Below are 15,506 nucleotides of genomic sequence, written 5' to 3' on the forward strand. Positions count from 1 at the left end.
ATTATGCTGTCTCTACTTTTTCTCCATATCTTAGTAAAGTAGACCAGAAAGTAACCAAATCCACTGAATTCAAATATTGACACATAGTTTAACTTCACCAACTCATTCAACACCTATTTATTGAGACCTACTATGTGCCAGACACTGTTGCAGGCATGAATCCCCTGGTACCTAGTATGGCATCAGGCATGCACAAAGTGGTCAATAAATATTTGTTATAAAAATGGGAATTTAATGAATTCAGTATCTACTCAAACCACCTCATAAAAACTGTAAGTTTTTATTATGTTTTCTGGACCCATTACTTTTCTTTGTCTGAAAGGAGATGCCAAGAAAAAAGAGAAAAAGCCCAGACCACTGCAAGTTAGCACCTAAAAGGCAGAACATTATGAAAAGTCCAAACAACATTACAAACACATTATTCTGCAGAAGATTTAAATCTAAAGCTACATGAAACTGTTTTGGTTAAGAATTACTTCTATTTCCTTTTCTACCTGAGGGTACATCCTGAGGTATTTTAGGACAGGTAAATTTTCCAAGTCACTCTAAATTTATTTAACCAGTTTGTTCATTTCTAAGGGAAGGAGTCCTCCCCAGTGGGGTGAACCTCCTCCTCACTCCCTGGGTATTATTCAGTTTTGTCAACTTCAAAACTCAGGCAGTAAGAAATGAACATTTGAAACAAATCATTTCATCACGTGCATTCATACAGTTATGGAAAAAACAGTCTTTACTCAGCTTAGGCTAGTGAATCCCTCATTTAATTACAACTGGAAAGGTTAGAAACTTTTTATCGTGCACACATATTCTCTGGGAATTATCTAGCTCTGAAATATAATTAATCACCCTCTGTCATGCTTTCATTATATGCAGGGCCCTCCAGAGCCATTGCTTTCTTCTTTCTTCATTCATATTCCTCTGACCTTCCTCTTCATAGACCTCAGGTGAATTTCATCGACTGCTCAGAAATGACTGGATATTGTTAAACTCATTTGTCAACCACATTATCAGCTCACAAACACGAGATCTCTGCATATGTTTAGCCTTTTCCATATATAGCAGCCCAAGTATTAACATGGAAGGCATCTGTCAATGTTGACGAAAATTAAATTTCAAAACTACTGTAAATAATAAAGCAGTCATATAAAGATTATTTCTCTGGAGCATAAGCTACTAGTAAACACAATTTGCATATTGTGCTTACAGCTGTTTCAACATGAGATGTTTGCTGTGCTTCATTAAAATGATTTGATTTGTCAGATTCTAGGATAGTCAAAAGTCTGTATGAAGAACTATGTAAGGAAGTTTAGTGACATTTTTGATTTTTAAAGCTAGGCACATACGGCATAGGAGGAATAAAGTGAACTGAGTAATATATCTTCAGGAGAATTATTAGGGTGTGAAGGTGGGGAAATTCACCATTAGCTCAATTCCAAAACTATTTCTCTGCCCCAGCAAAGCCATTAACACTTTCCATGCATAACTTAATGGAAGTAGAATGGCCATTCCCAAAGCAAGCTGAGAGGACATGAGGTCCTTCCACACCAACAACTGAACGTGACAGAATCAAGCATGTACTTGGTAACTAAGCATATCTCGGACAAGTTTTCTGTGGAATTGATTTAACTGGAAAATTCTTTAACTTTCTTTTTTTGTCCATATCCAGTCAGAAAGCATAAAATCTAATTGCTCAGTGGGACTGGAAAAGGGCATGTGAATTGGCATTCTTTCTTCCAGGAAGAGAAGAGCTAACCTTTCTTAGAAAAAATGGTTGGGGCCTCTGTTTCTTTATGATTTCCACAGGAGAATATTCCATGAACCTTTACTTATTGAAGTTCTCTTTAACAGAGAAGAAAGTCTTTATTTTGTGTCTAATTGATGATTTTCTTAATATATTTTCTTTTTCTCTCAGTGTTATATAGTGATATGTACTCATAATATATATAATATTTATAAGAATATATCAATATCTGTACAAATATCTTGTGACCTAAGAATAACTATGGTAAGTCAATCTTTAGCTAACTTTCTCAAACTATGGACCTGAACATTCCTTTAAACAGAATTTGTGATCTTTTTAGTCCTGAAGCTCCTCCTGTTTCATTAAGATGGGGAAGCTGGGCTGAGCATCTCTCATCACAGGTTATATATTTAAAAAGAATGTTTAAGGTTTCAAATATAAAAGCACTTGCTAAATGCGCTTACAAATGAAGCACTAGTATCAGTGAAAAGGCAACTTATTCATTGACTAGTAACCATCACAAATCGTGATCTTGTGTATGTGCAGACACAAATATGTGTACTATATAGTAATACTTTATCAAAAAGCAATCCCATCAGAAGAAAAATTTGTCAATCATTTTTATCTTATCTAATGATGTATCTTTGACAACAATCTGTGGAACACAGCAGGAGAATCTGTGTGTAGGGAACAGAGGAAGTGACAGGAATGATTATGTGTTGGTGGCTTGACTTTGCTGTAACTCTGTGGCAAAGTGGCAGATATTAATTCCCTTTATGAATAAGTCTCCAAATAAAGCTCAGTTCTGAACATACGATTAACCCTATGGACAGGAGCAGGTGTTCCTATTTGAATTTTATTTTTGAAAAAGTACACTTGCCTACTAATTCACAGGTCAACTATCGCTACCTAATCAGACCAGGTGTTCAATACAAAGGGTAGTTTCCACCTAAAGGTTTTTCATAGATTACCATAGGTAAAACAACAGCCAAACACTAACTGAACAAAATCCTAAAGCCTAGCCAAATAAACAAGAATGATGGGAGCCATCTTAATCCTATTCAAGGGTGTATTTAGATATTTACCTTTAGGCAGAATAATGGAGTGAAAATTGTTGCTTGGAATAATGCTGAAAAAAAAAGGATTCCTTTTTACAGTTCTACTTATTTTATAATCAAACATGTAAGGGATATTTGATATCTGCAGGCTAATATTCATACACACTTCTTAAAATAAAATTAAAATACACATTTCTCCACTTCTAGCTTCTATGGAAATCGACTTTAACTCCAGGGCCTGAGAATGAGGCAAGGGCTATCAAAATAATTCAAGTTCCAGTCATAGTGATTGATTTAGGCACACAACACAAGTCCATCCAGTTAGGGCCAAAGAGAGTGAGGATTAGGGCTTTTCTTTTGTGTACTCTTTTCAGAGAGGTGCATACCATTGTCCAGGCATACACTGCAGAAGGACAATACATCTGAGGGGATACAATTCATATTGATACATCTTCAATATTTTGACTTTTTTCTTATTTTATCAGAACTTTGTCAACTCCAGCATACATGGTTTCCATATTTATTTGAACAATTTTGGGGAGACAGATGATGCTAAAACGTCTTGTTCTAGGAAAATCGGCACATTTGGACAATTTTCAAACAAATGAATGTAAAGACTGTTCTTCTACAAGTTATATGCAGATCATTATGCTTGGACATGGGATAGACAAGTTTAAGAATCAAGAACGTACCTATCTAGCATCTAGCATGACAAAAAAATAGCCTATGATTTGAAGCAAGGAGTTTAAATAGATAGGTTTTAGAATGCAAGACAATGCTACACTTTCAAAACTATTTGCTTTCAAATGTAATTGTTTACTGTTAATTTGGTATGATGTTTTAAGCAACATTAATGTTATAAACAACATGATGAGAAATATGGTTTGGCTCTGTGTCCCCACCCAAATCTCATCTTGTAGCTCCCAGATTTCCCATGTGTTATGGGAGGGACCCAGTGGGAAATGATTGAATCATGGGATCAGGTCTTCCCCATTCTGTTCTCAAGATAGTGTATGGGTCTCACGAGATCTGAAGATTTTAAAAATTGGAGTCTCCCTGCACAAGCTCTCTTTTTTGCCTGCTGCCATCCATGTAAGATGTGACTTGCTCCTTTTTGTATTCCACCATAATTGTGAGGCTTCCACAGCCATGTGGAACTGTAAGTCCAATTAAAACTCTTTCTTATGTAAATTGCATAGTCTCAGGTATGTCTTTATCAGCAGCATGAAAATGGACTAATACAATAAATTGGTACCATGAATGGGGTGCTAATGAAAAGATACCTGAAAATGTGGAAGCGACTTTGGAAATGGGTAACAGGCAGAGGTTGCAACAGTTTGGAGGTCTCAGAATAAGACGGGAAAATGTGGGAAACTTTGGAACTTCCTAGAGACTTGCTGAATGGCTTTGCCCAAAATGCTGATAGTGATAAGGACAATAAAGTGCAGACTGAAGTGGTATCAGATGGAGATAAAGAACTTGTTGGGAACTGAAGTAAAGATGACTCTTGTTATGTTTTAGCAAAGAAACTGGTAGCATTTTGTCCCTGCCCTAGAGATCTGTAGAACTTTGAACTTGAAAGAGATGATTTAGGGTATCTGATGGAAAAAATTTCTAAGCAGCAAAGCATTCAAGAGGTGACTTGAGTGCCATTACAGGCATTCAGTGTTATAAGGGAAGCAGAGCATAAAAGTTCAGAAAATTTACAGTCTGACAATGTGATAGAAAAGAAAATCCCATTTTCTGAGGAGAAATCCAAGCCTGTTGGAGAATTTTGCATAAGTAATGAGCTGCTGAATGTTAATCCTTAAGACAATGAGAAAAATGTCTCCAGGGCAGCCCCTCCTATCAGAGACCCAAAGGCCTAGGAGGAAAAAGTGGTTTCGGTGGGCTGCGCCCAGGATCCCTGTGCTGTGTGCAGCCTAGGGACTTGATGCCCTGCATCACAGCTGCTCTAGCCATGGCTGAAAGGGATCAATGTAGAGCTCAGGCTGTGGCTTCAGGGGGTGGAAGCTGCAAGCCTTGGCAGCTTCTACATGGTGTTGAGCATGTCAGGACACAGAAGTCAAGAACTGGTGTTTGGGAACCTCTACCTAGATTTCAGATATATGGAAATGCCTGGATGCCTAGGCAAAAGTTTACTGCAGGGGCAGGCCCCTCATGGAGAACCTCTGCTAGGTAGTGTAGAAGGCAAATGTAGGGTCACAGCCTCACACAGAGTCCCTACTGGGGCACTCCTAGTGGAACTGTGAGAAGAGGACCACCATCCTCCAGACCCCAGAATGGTAGATCCACCAACAGCTTGCACCTTGCACCTGAAAGAGCCACAGACACTCAACACCAGTCCCTGAAAGCAGCCAGGAGGGAGGCTATATCCTGTGAAGCCACAGGGGTGGAGCTGCCCAAGATCATGGGAACCCACCTCTTGCATCAGTGTGACCTGGATGTGAGACATGGAGTCAAAGGAGATCATTTTGGAGCTTTAATATTTGACTGCCCTGCTGGATTTTGGACTTGCATGGGTCCTATAGCCCATTTGTTTTGGCCAATTTCTCCCATTTGGAATGGTTGTATTTATCCAATGCCTGTACCCTCATTGTATCTAGAAAGTAACTATCTTGTTTTTGATTTTACAGGTTCATAGGTGGAAGAGAGTTGCCTTGTTTCAGATAAGACTTTGGACTATGGACTTTTGAGTTAATGCTGAAATGAACCGAGACTTTGGGAGACTGTTGGGAAGGCATGATTGGTTTGGAAATGTGAAGATATGAAATTTGGGAGGAGCCAGGGGCAGAATGATATAGTTTGGCTCTGTGTCACCATCCAAATCTCATCTTGTAGCTCCCATAATTCCCATGTTTTATGGGAGGGACCCAGTGGGACATGATTGAATCATGGCAGTGGGGAGTGGGTCTTTCCTGTGCTGTTCTCTTGATAGTGAATGGATCTCATGAGATCTGATGGTTTTAAAAATGGGAGTCTCCCTGCACAAGCTCTCTTTTTGCCTGCCACCATCCATGTAAGATGTTATTTGATCCTCCTTGCCTTCCACCATGATTGTGAGGCCTCCCCAGCCATGTGGAACTGTAAGTCCAATTAAACCTTTCTTTTTAAATTGCCCAGTCTCGGGTATGTCTTTATCAGCAGCATGAAAATGGACTAATATAATGAGCAAACAAAATTTAGCATACATAACCACTTGACAGCACTGAAAAAATAAATTCTCTTAATAAAAATGAAGCAATGTTTTAAAAACCATACAATTGAAGCTAAATAAACTTCACTATCTTTTAGCATTGACATTGGCTTCTCCAGAATAGAAAGGATTAGACTCATTTCAAATATAAACAGCATGATTATGTTGATCATAGAAATTATCCAGAACTAAATTTTAAAATAAATTTGTTTCTTCACATATTTATCATTAACATATATCACCTTTAAGATTCAAGTTTATGATAGTGTTTAGATGAAATATAATTTGAAAAGTTATAATGAATATGAATATGAACTACAAATATGAACTATTTCAACAATATAAACTATAAATTGGAAATTTACCAAGGAAATAGTCGTGTGATACTGGGGGAACATCAAGAACATGAGGAACTAAAACTTATACATAGTTTTCTTACATTTAGAACATCTCTTGTTGAAGTACTGAAATATTCATGGCAATAATTCACCAGAAAAAAATTCCAAACACTTTTATTTAAAAATATTTAGGGTATACTTGACTTAGTTGATACTGGTAATTGAGAAGCCAAGACCTTTGCTTCTCAAAATTAAACAACAGCTACTTAAGATCTCCATTCCTACTAGAAAAAATAGTGAAGTCTATGGTTTGATTATTGCTACAAGTAAGCTTTGAAAGTATCATAATTTGTTTTCCTGAAAAAAAGACAAGAAATGTTTACATAACATCTAATATATGAGTGTACTTGAATGTTAAAAATTTACATATTCTACTATATTACTTCTAACAGTATGATTCATATAATTTTGTAGAGTAGCTTGTATGTTTCAATAATTATTAATAAATTAATCATAAACTAACTTTGGAAATTTCCTCAAGAAAGAAATACATTTTTCTAATTTGCACAGAGGTGTCATGTGGGCTGGCAGTAGTCTTTACTACTGGGGAAGCAAACTTCCTCCTTCCCACTGACATAAAAGAATATATAATCCCTGGAGCTGCTAGAACTACTATCCTGCCATATTAACATCAAGGAAGTGGAGTATGCAAATCAAGAGAGAACCTAGGTTCTGGTGATATGATTTGAGGACTACGATGAGACCCCTTTGAAGCCATCAATCCCATCTGTTCAACTCTGTGGGGCAATACATTTACTTATATTTTAGATTAAATAGTTTAGGTGGCAGTTTCTGCCACTGTCAACAAAATCCTAAATGATACAAATTCTGAGAAAATTATTCATTCACGAATAGCTATTTCCAGCATCCAGATAGAAAAGTGCTAGTCAGGTAAATCTGTATTTGGGTCTCTCAGTGTAAATATTCTGGGCTTCTTCCTATATTTATGCCCAATGGCTAATTACATGGTTTTGTTATAGGATAGACATGGGTTAAATTTTCTCTTGGCTATTTATTAGTACTGTGGTACAAAGTTCATGTGAGTATTAAATGAGGTAAGAGGTATAATACCTTGGTTATTGTAGGTGTTTACTAAGTGACAATAATTATTATAGCTTATGTCTTCCTTTTCCCTTCAAGGTACTAGATATCTTTGGGCATATTATAATTGATTATTATTTCACTTTTGTATTTTATAATTCATTATTGTATTCAGAAAATATGCCTTGGACACCTATTGTATGCTGTGTATGTTCTAGACTAAGGATCCAGTGGTAAAGAGAATAGACAAATTATTCACTTTTACAGAGCTTTCAAGGTTGTGGGATTCAGAGTACCAGGGGTGAGGTAAACCTTGAATTAGGAAGACTTTTGAGTTCAGATATAAGTGATGAGGAAGAATTAGCAATGTGCAGATCTGTGATGAGAGCATTCCAGATCAAGGGTAAGGGTTCTGAAGCAGGAACCAGCTTGGCTTCTAGGGATGTGAAGCAACTTGTATAACAGTAACATATTGGAGAAGCAAGGTGATAAAGATTGGAGCAGTAGGAAGGAAGAAGATTATTCAAGCTGCGTAGGCTAAAATATTAAATTAAGATACTATTCCAGTGAAATCAAAGCTTTCCAAACACCTGCTACTTTTAGGTGAGTGAGTGAGTGTGTGTGTTTGCGTGTATGAGATGGGACAAGCTATTCACTACTTTGTAATAGCATCTCTTTCTCTGTGTCATTGATAAGCATATGATCAAAATAAATGAGCATTATCTTCCTGATGAAATCATTTGATGAGAATGACGAATTTTCCATGCCAGTGTAAAGGAGGAGGATGATGAAAACAACCTCACTATTGTTGACTATAAAGTGCATCATGTAGTTTTACATGAACAAACTAGTAAATAAGAAGCCTTTTTTTTGTGGCTCCAGTGGTGCAGTTGGCTAGCATGTATGTGGTACATATAAGAAACTTTTGTCCCTCTGAATAGTTTGTTATAAAGGCATCAACTTACTAAGTCATCTATTCTGGGTGATAGATCTGTACAGGAGATAGCAAATTCACTAAGACAGGTAGGAGGGAGTATAGAGAAGCAACAGTAGTAGCAAAAGTATTTCTAATTTATTATAACATGAATACAAATAACTTTTTCATAAAACTAAAATGAAAGAGCAATAGCTTAGAGTATGACCACTCCAGGGGTGATAGCATTTTAATGAAAACAGAATGCAACAGATAAAGTGAAATTTTGGATGTCAAGCAGTGTATATAAGACAATTACCTTTGGTATAAAGCCTTCGGGGGGCCTCTGAATTCATATAATATTATTGTTTATAAATCATAGGTTTTTAGCACGTGAATGCGCCATCATTTTGAGGCTCCTTTTCAAATTAGGAAGTAATATTTTCATTATGTCACCCAATTTATTACTATGCTTGGCATTTTGGGGAGTGATTACACATATTCATTCAACACTTGGCAATAGTAAAAATGAGCATTTTTTTTCTTTAAAATATATAATAATTTTAGAACACTCAAGAAGGCTAAAACAGTCATATTAGAAACCAATGAGGTAACAGGGGCAATTGTGAGTCTCTTGCATGCTGATTAGCTATTTCTTATGCATCTTTACATATAACTAACCCTGACCTCAGCTCACCTTCTCACATGGAGCTTACCCCTCATTATGTCTTTCTAGTTCTTGGAACCCACCTTCTCATGAATACTTAAACTCTCCAGATGAAACTAATATGCCAAATCAAGAAAGGAGTCTGGAGTACTTTAAATCTCCAGTTTTTTCAAGTGCCTTGCTCTGTGCAGCTAAACGAAAGTAACAATCATATAGTAGAGATAAAATACAAATATTGTTTCAGAAAAAAGGTAGAGGCAAATCTCCAATAAAATCACAAATAAGAATTGGACAAAGCCATATATCCAGTAAGTTTGAAAAATTAACATGTCGTATTACTTATGTATGTAGTTAAGTAGCTAAGTGTTACTGATGAATGTAGATGCTACTGATCCAAATATCAGATTGCTGGATGTGTAGAATTTGGAGTTAGTCTGTATTTATATACTTGGTTATTACTTTACCTATAAGACCACTCTAGACTGGCAATGGGATGCTACAACAAATATATTTGAACTATCTCTTTCTCATTTTGAATCCCAAGGTTGAGCAAATGATTCCTATTTAAGCTAACCAAAGAATTCCAAACTTTTGAAAAATGAGGTACAAATAAACATTCTAAGTAATGTTTTTCATCATTGTATTATAAAATGGACTTTGGTCTTAGAAAATGCGGAATGAGAAATAATAGCTAAATTTAGTGATGGTGATTAGGCACACTGCTATGTGCTAGGGCAATGTATTAAATTATTAACACACATTATCCCAATAATACTATCATTATTCACACCTTATTGATGAAGAAACAGAAGCTAATAGTAGCTACATGGGTTTCCCGAGTCATATGGTGGATCTGATATTTGACTCGTCCTTGCTGGAGCCAAAGATCATGTTCAAAACCACTACAGGTTTTAATGTTTTGAAATGTTAGTAAAAGTTTATAGAAAAGAAATGTAGGTATTTGTCAGAAAATCATCAGAAATATGAGAATTAAGCTATAATTGGTCTCGGGGGAAGCATGGAATGAGGCTGTTACACGAATGTGGACACTCTAGAGAAAGAGCCAACCCTGCTCCTGTGTAGGGAAGATTCAGCACCAAGGATAGCAACCTAGGTGGCTTACCCACAGGAGACCACAACTCAGTCCAAAGACCCAGAGACAAATGACTCTGTTGTTGGGACAGATTTTTACATAATGTAGTTCCAGAGACAAGCTTTAGCTCCTCTGAGATCTAGATCTATCCAGGGGGTGGAGGGGGAGGGGACACTCAACAGATTTGTATGAGACCAAATTGAGACTGTTCAGTCAAAATCTATTTTTGACAGCATGTAAATGTAAACACATACACATAAACACAAACACAACTGTATATTTGAATTTAAAAAGAATGTTTCCGAATATGTGAAAACTAAACTCAGGCAAACCCTCTAGGGTAGCATGCGAGCCTCAGATCTTTCAAACTTAATAACAACCTGATAATTACTGTCACTTAATTAAATTTTTGCAAGGTCAAGCCCAAAGAGAGATGTGTTATTTCCCCTTAGACACTTATCCCACTGGAAAAAAATCCCACCCAGTAAAGAGGAGATACAAAGCTATAATGTAATAAAAGTTAAAAGAAATACAACTATCTGGGTAAAGACCATGAAGGTCACACACTAGACAATTACCAGGTAGCATTTAACCAACTCTAGTATTCTCCTAACACCTGGTCTTCATTTTGGAATCTGAAGCTCCCTTGTTTGTATTTTCTCTGCAATAACAGTTTCAAATATCTAGCCCTTGCATGAAGTCATGGTTTTGTATTTTTTTTCTCCTCTCTGTTTTCAATCACCAAAGGGTTTTCATTAGTAACTTATTCCAATTCATTGTTTTCAAACATTTTAAATCTATGTCTCACCACACAAGGTATTATTCTAGATGCTGTATTTGCTCATGTAATACTTACAGCTGCCTTGTAGTGTTATTATTTCCATTTTACATGAAGAAAATGAGGTGTGGAGTCACCACATAATGTGCCATAGTTCACACAGCTAGGAAGCGGTGGAGCAGGGTGTGAACCAGATTTTTGGCTCTTAAGTTTTTGTCCTTAACAACTTCACTGATGGCTCTCAATATTCATATTACATATCCTCTTCCCTTGGTGATACTTGAAAACCCACTAGAGGCATAAGGCACTTTCTTTCCATCCCCTCACCCCCAACCCACTGGAGAATCTTTTAATTATTTACTCTAGCTAGGAAATGTATTAGTGTATCCCTACAATTCTCAGAGATCTAAAGAGATCTAAAGTGATTACTACTCTAGAAAATTACATTTCAAGGAATTCTCCCTTACCCTAAGCCTTTATAGGTTGAATTGTGTCTCCCCAAAGATAAATTGAAGTCCTAACCCCTAGTACTTACATATATATATGAGAAATAGTTTTATTAAAGATATAATCGTATTAAGATGAGGGCATTAGGGTGAGCTGTAATCCAATATGACTGGTGGCTTTATAAGAAGAGAACATCAGGAAAAAAATACATGGGAAAAACACCATGTGACAACAGAGTCAGAAACTAGAGTTATGCACCTGAAAGCCAAGGAATAATGAGGATTGGTGAAGCTAGAAAGAGACAAGGAAGGATGCTACCCAGAGACACTGCAGACACATTGATTTTAGACTTCCAGCTTCTAGAACTGAAAGAGAGTAGATTTTTGTTGTGTTAAGCCACCCAATCTGTGGTACTTAGTTTTGGCCATCCTAGGGAAAAAATACATTATTTCATATTCTATTTTTACTGCAGTTTGCAGGAGGAGAGGTAAAATGGAGCTATTCTGATAAAAAATAGCTACTATGGGGTCTACTGGGGTCACTTTTTGCCTGGCCCACTAAAACACAAACGAAAACTGAAAACACCCAACTAAACAAGTATATAAACCTTCTTTGGACAACATTTTCCTTGATAACTTAACTGTTACTTCCTCTTACCGACTGACCAAATAATTAACTAGCATCAAGAAGAATTTGCTTATTTCTCCATTTTAAAACTCTGACATTGCCAAATCATTCTTTAACCTCTCTAAGTAATTAAGTATTTTTAAATTATATTTCAGTGGCTGTTTGAAAATAATAGCCTGGAACAATGGTAAAGAATTTATCTCACTTCCTGGGTACCATAGGAATGGTTATCACTTATTAGTACAACTCCTGGGAGTAAAATAACATCTGCAAACTTTATGAGCATCTCAATATCTCAAGGTGGGAGGTGGGCACAGAACATGATACAGATTCAAATCACACCCCTCATTTAGATTATTTAGAAAAATTTTCCATACTGAAAAATATAGCCATACTAGAAAGGTAAAATGATAGCCAGAAAGACCTTTTGCTAGGTTCAAATATAAAGAAAACTTTACGAAGAAGGTTTCTCACGGTGCTTACAAATTTGCTTGTATTAACCTGGGCTTTAACAAATAAAACCCTGTAGTATTTTGAATTTTGGATGGTTTCTTCTGTATGCAACCTTCTCCTTTACATTTTTTCATATTAGGCATATATCATTTAAATCACACAGCTATTGTGTATTTTCTATTTTAATATGAACAGGACGAAAATATGGTTAGAATACTTTCACATGCTTTTAGACACCTTTATTTTCCCACATTTAAATATCCAATTTCAGATTTCTATCATTTTCAAATAGCTCTGCCTTACTCTTTGTGGGTAAAACTATTCCTGTACACTTCAATTTCCACGAATGTAATGTCCACCTTTGTTAAGCAAGCACTGTATGGTGGGTGCAGTACTAATATTTGAAATTCTAGTGAGTATATTTCCAGCGTAACACAAGTAAATAAAAAGCTTTTATTTTTCTCTTATTTTTTTTTTTGATAAGGGAAAGGGCTGTGGTTTCCTGACTGCTTTTCAAATACATGTCAGCAAACCAGTGGCTTCGTTTAAGAAATTTGTCTCTTTGTGACATACTTTTAATCTTTCAAAAGAATTTTTATAATGAGGACAATTGGACCAAAAATCATTGTTTTGTTTCCTCTTTAGGCAGAGTAAATGGCTAATTTTTGAAGTGTTATGTTAGGGTCAACCACAAGCTCCCCCTTTGTAAAATCTCTCTTTATCGGTATGTCATCATTTGGAAGGATCTTTATATATCTATAAATTCGGTTAAAAGCAATGTGGTTCTAGAAGCCTCCTGCTAGAAGACAAATGTTTGTCCTTGACAGGGTAACATGGAAATCTAGAAATATTTATCTGTGTAGCTTTTTATACAGTAAAAGTACTTTCATTCATGACATCTCATTGATTTCTCACAATAATGCTGACAATAGAAGTGGGTCATGTTTATTGAGCATTTTTTATGTACCAGGCACCTTGACATATACTTCTTTGAAAAAAACATGTAGTCATCACAACAATCCTATGAGGTAGATTACTAATATTTTTCCCATTTAAAAAATGAGAAAACTGAGATGCAGAAGTTTAAGTAGTTTGACTAAGGTCACACAGGGACAATTAGTAGTAGAACTTACACAGAACTTGGGTATTCTGGCTCTAGAGCCCTTATTTTGAACTTCATTTTATAATTAGCCCCATTTTATCAATGCATAAACTGAGGCTGAGGGAAAACGATTTCCTCGCTGGTTTGTACAGTTAGCAAATGTCCCAGTAGGGATGAACATTGTGGTCTCCCATACTTCTGGCCAGGTGGTCTTTCCTGTAGGAGAGACTGCTTCCTGTTTCCCAGTCATCCAAAGGTGTTCAGTTAGCACCTTCTACACCAGACATTGTCCTAGATGCTGAGGATACAACAATGGAAAAGACAAGGACTCCGTTTTCTTGGAACTGTTATGAATAACAGAACAAAGATTCAAAATTAAAAAAAGAAAGATTAACAAGGAAAGAAAAGGGCAACGGATAAGTAGCTGGGAGAGTACATTGCCATTACCAGTTATTAGCATATGAACTGTTTACTTTTCAGAGTAGCTTAGCTGTCTTTTGGAAATGTTCTGTATGAAGAGATCATAATAAATTCTAATGGGAGAGACCAAAGGCATTCTCTGAGTGGGAAGTGCCATTCTGGACATGTATATGATGTTTAATACATAAGAGATGGTCAGTAAATAGTCACTGAATTTAACTGCCTTTCTTGGGAATTCTTGGAGTCTCTAAAGCAGTTAGAGGTCACTGGACTGGCCCGGAAATAAACACTCTATCTCTAGTAGTTTTATTTAATGAATTAAGATTTAATGTAATTATTACTTTGTAATGTAATTACTATTTTGGCCTTCCAAATTCCAACTACAACTATTTCTCTCTCCCTAAATGAGGGCAAAAGAAAACACCTGATCTTCTGTGGTGATTATTTTATCAAATATTTATAAAATATTTCATCATTTTATCAAAAGATAAAATAACATGATATAAAACTGAGTAATTAATAGAAAAAGAACTAGGATAAAATGAACTAAGAATAAAAAGCTGAACAAATCTTCCAATAAACTAAGAATACAAATATAAACTAAGAACAAAAAACTGAATAAATTTACCAAAACAAAATAGATTTCCAAAATATGTACATTCAATCAATGCTATCATTCTGAAACACAATCTTTCAACTTGGTCTAGACAGTTAAATGATGTTCTTTCTTGCTTTCCCACATAAGCACCAGTTGTCAGTCATCTGATAGACTTCTGACAGTTTAATTTAGAGTATTGGCTTAGTCTCCAATGCTAGTTTTTAACTCAGTTATGACCCCATTATCTTAAATAGTTCAGATGCTCTTTCTCTTTGACTTAAAAATTCCATCTTTTTCATGTTTCATTAAATATTTTTTAAATATTGTTTTTTTAAAACCATGCAAATGTATTACTTTTAGAAAAGGTGCTAAACATTTTGTTTAGTGGTTGCATGAATCTGTACATGTGATAAAATTCTATAGACCTATTGTATTTGTCTGTTCTCATATTGCTATAAAGAACTACCTGAGACTGGGTAATTTATAAAGGAAAGAGGTTTCATTGACTCACAATTCAGCATGGCTGGGGAGACCTCAAGAAACTTACAATCATGGTGGAAGGGAAGCAAGGCACCTTTTTCACAAGATGGCAGGAAGGGAAATGAATGCAGGAGGAACCAGAAAACACTTAAAAACCGTCAGATCTTATGAGAACTCACAATCTCAAGAACAGCATAGGGGAAACCGCATGCATGATTCAATTACCTCCACCTGTCCTCTCCCTTGACACCTGGGGATTACGGGGATTACAATTCAAGATGAGATTTTGGGTTGAGGACACAGCCAAACCATAGAATTCTGCCCCAGCCCTTCTCAGATCTCATGTCCTCACATTTCAAAACCAATCATGCCTTCCCAACAGTCCCCCAAAGTCTTACTTCATTCCAGCATTAACCCAAAAGTCCAAGTCCAAAGCCTCATCTGAGACAAAGCAAGTCTTCCTTCCACCTAGGAACCTGTAAAATCAACAGCCG

At 36.1% G+C, this 15,506-nt stretch overlaps 1 protein-coding gene across 1 annotated transcript in view; it reads right to left on the minus strand.

Annotated features, from left to right (window-relative positions):
• FAM19A1 (family with sequence similarity 19 member A1, C-C motif chemokine like) overlaps window positions 1–15,506 on the minus strand; it is a 560,264-nt gene that overhangs the window by 238,472 nt on the left and 306,286 nt on the right. The window lies entirely within an intron of this gene.

Source organism: Theropithecus gelada, chromosome 2 (genome assembly GCF_003255815.1).
Source record: "Theropithecus gelada isolate Dixy chromosome 2, Tgel_1.0, whole genome shotgun sequence".
NCBI classification, from domain to species: domain Eukaryota; kingdom Metazoa; phylum Chordata; class Mammalia; order Primates; family Cercopithecidae; genus Theropithecus; species Theropithecus gelada.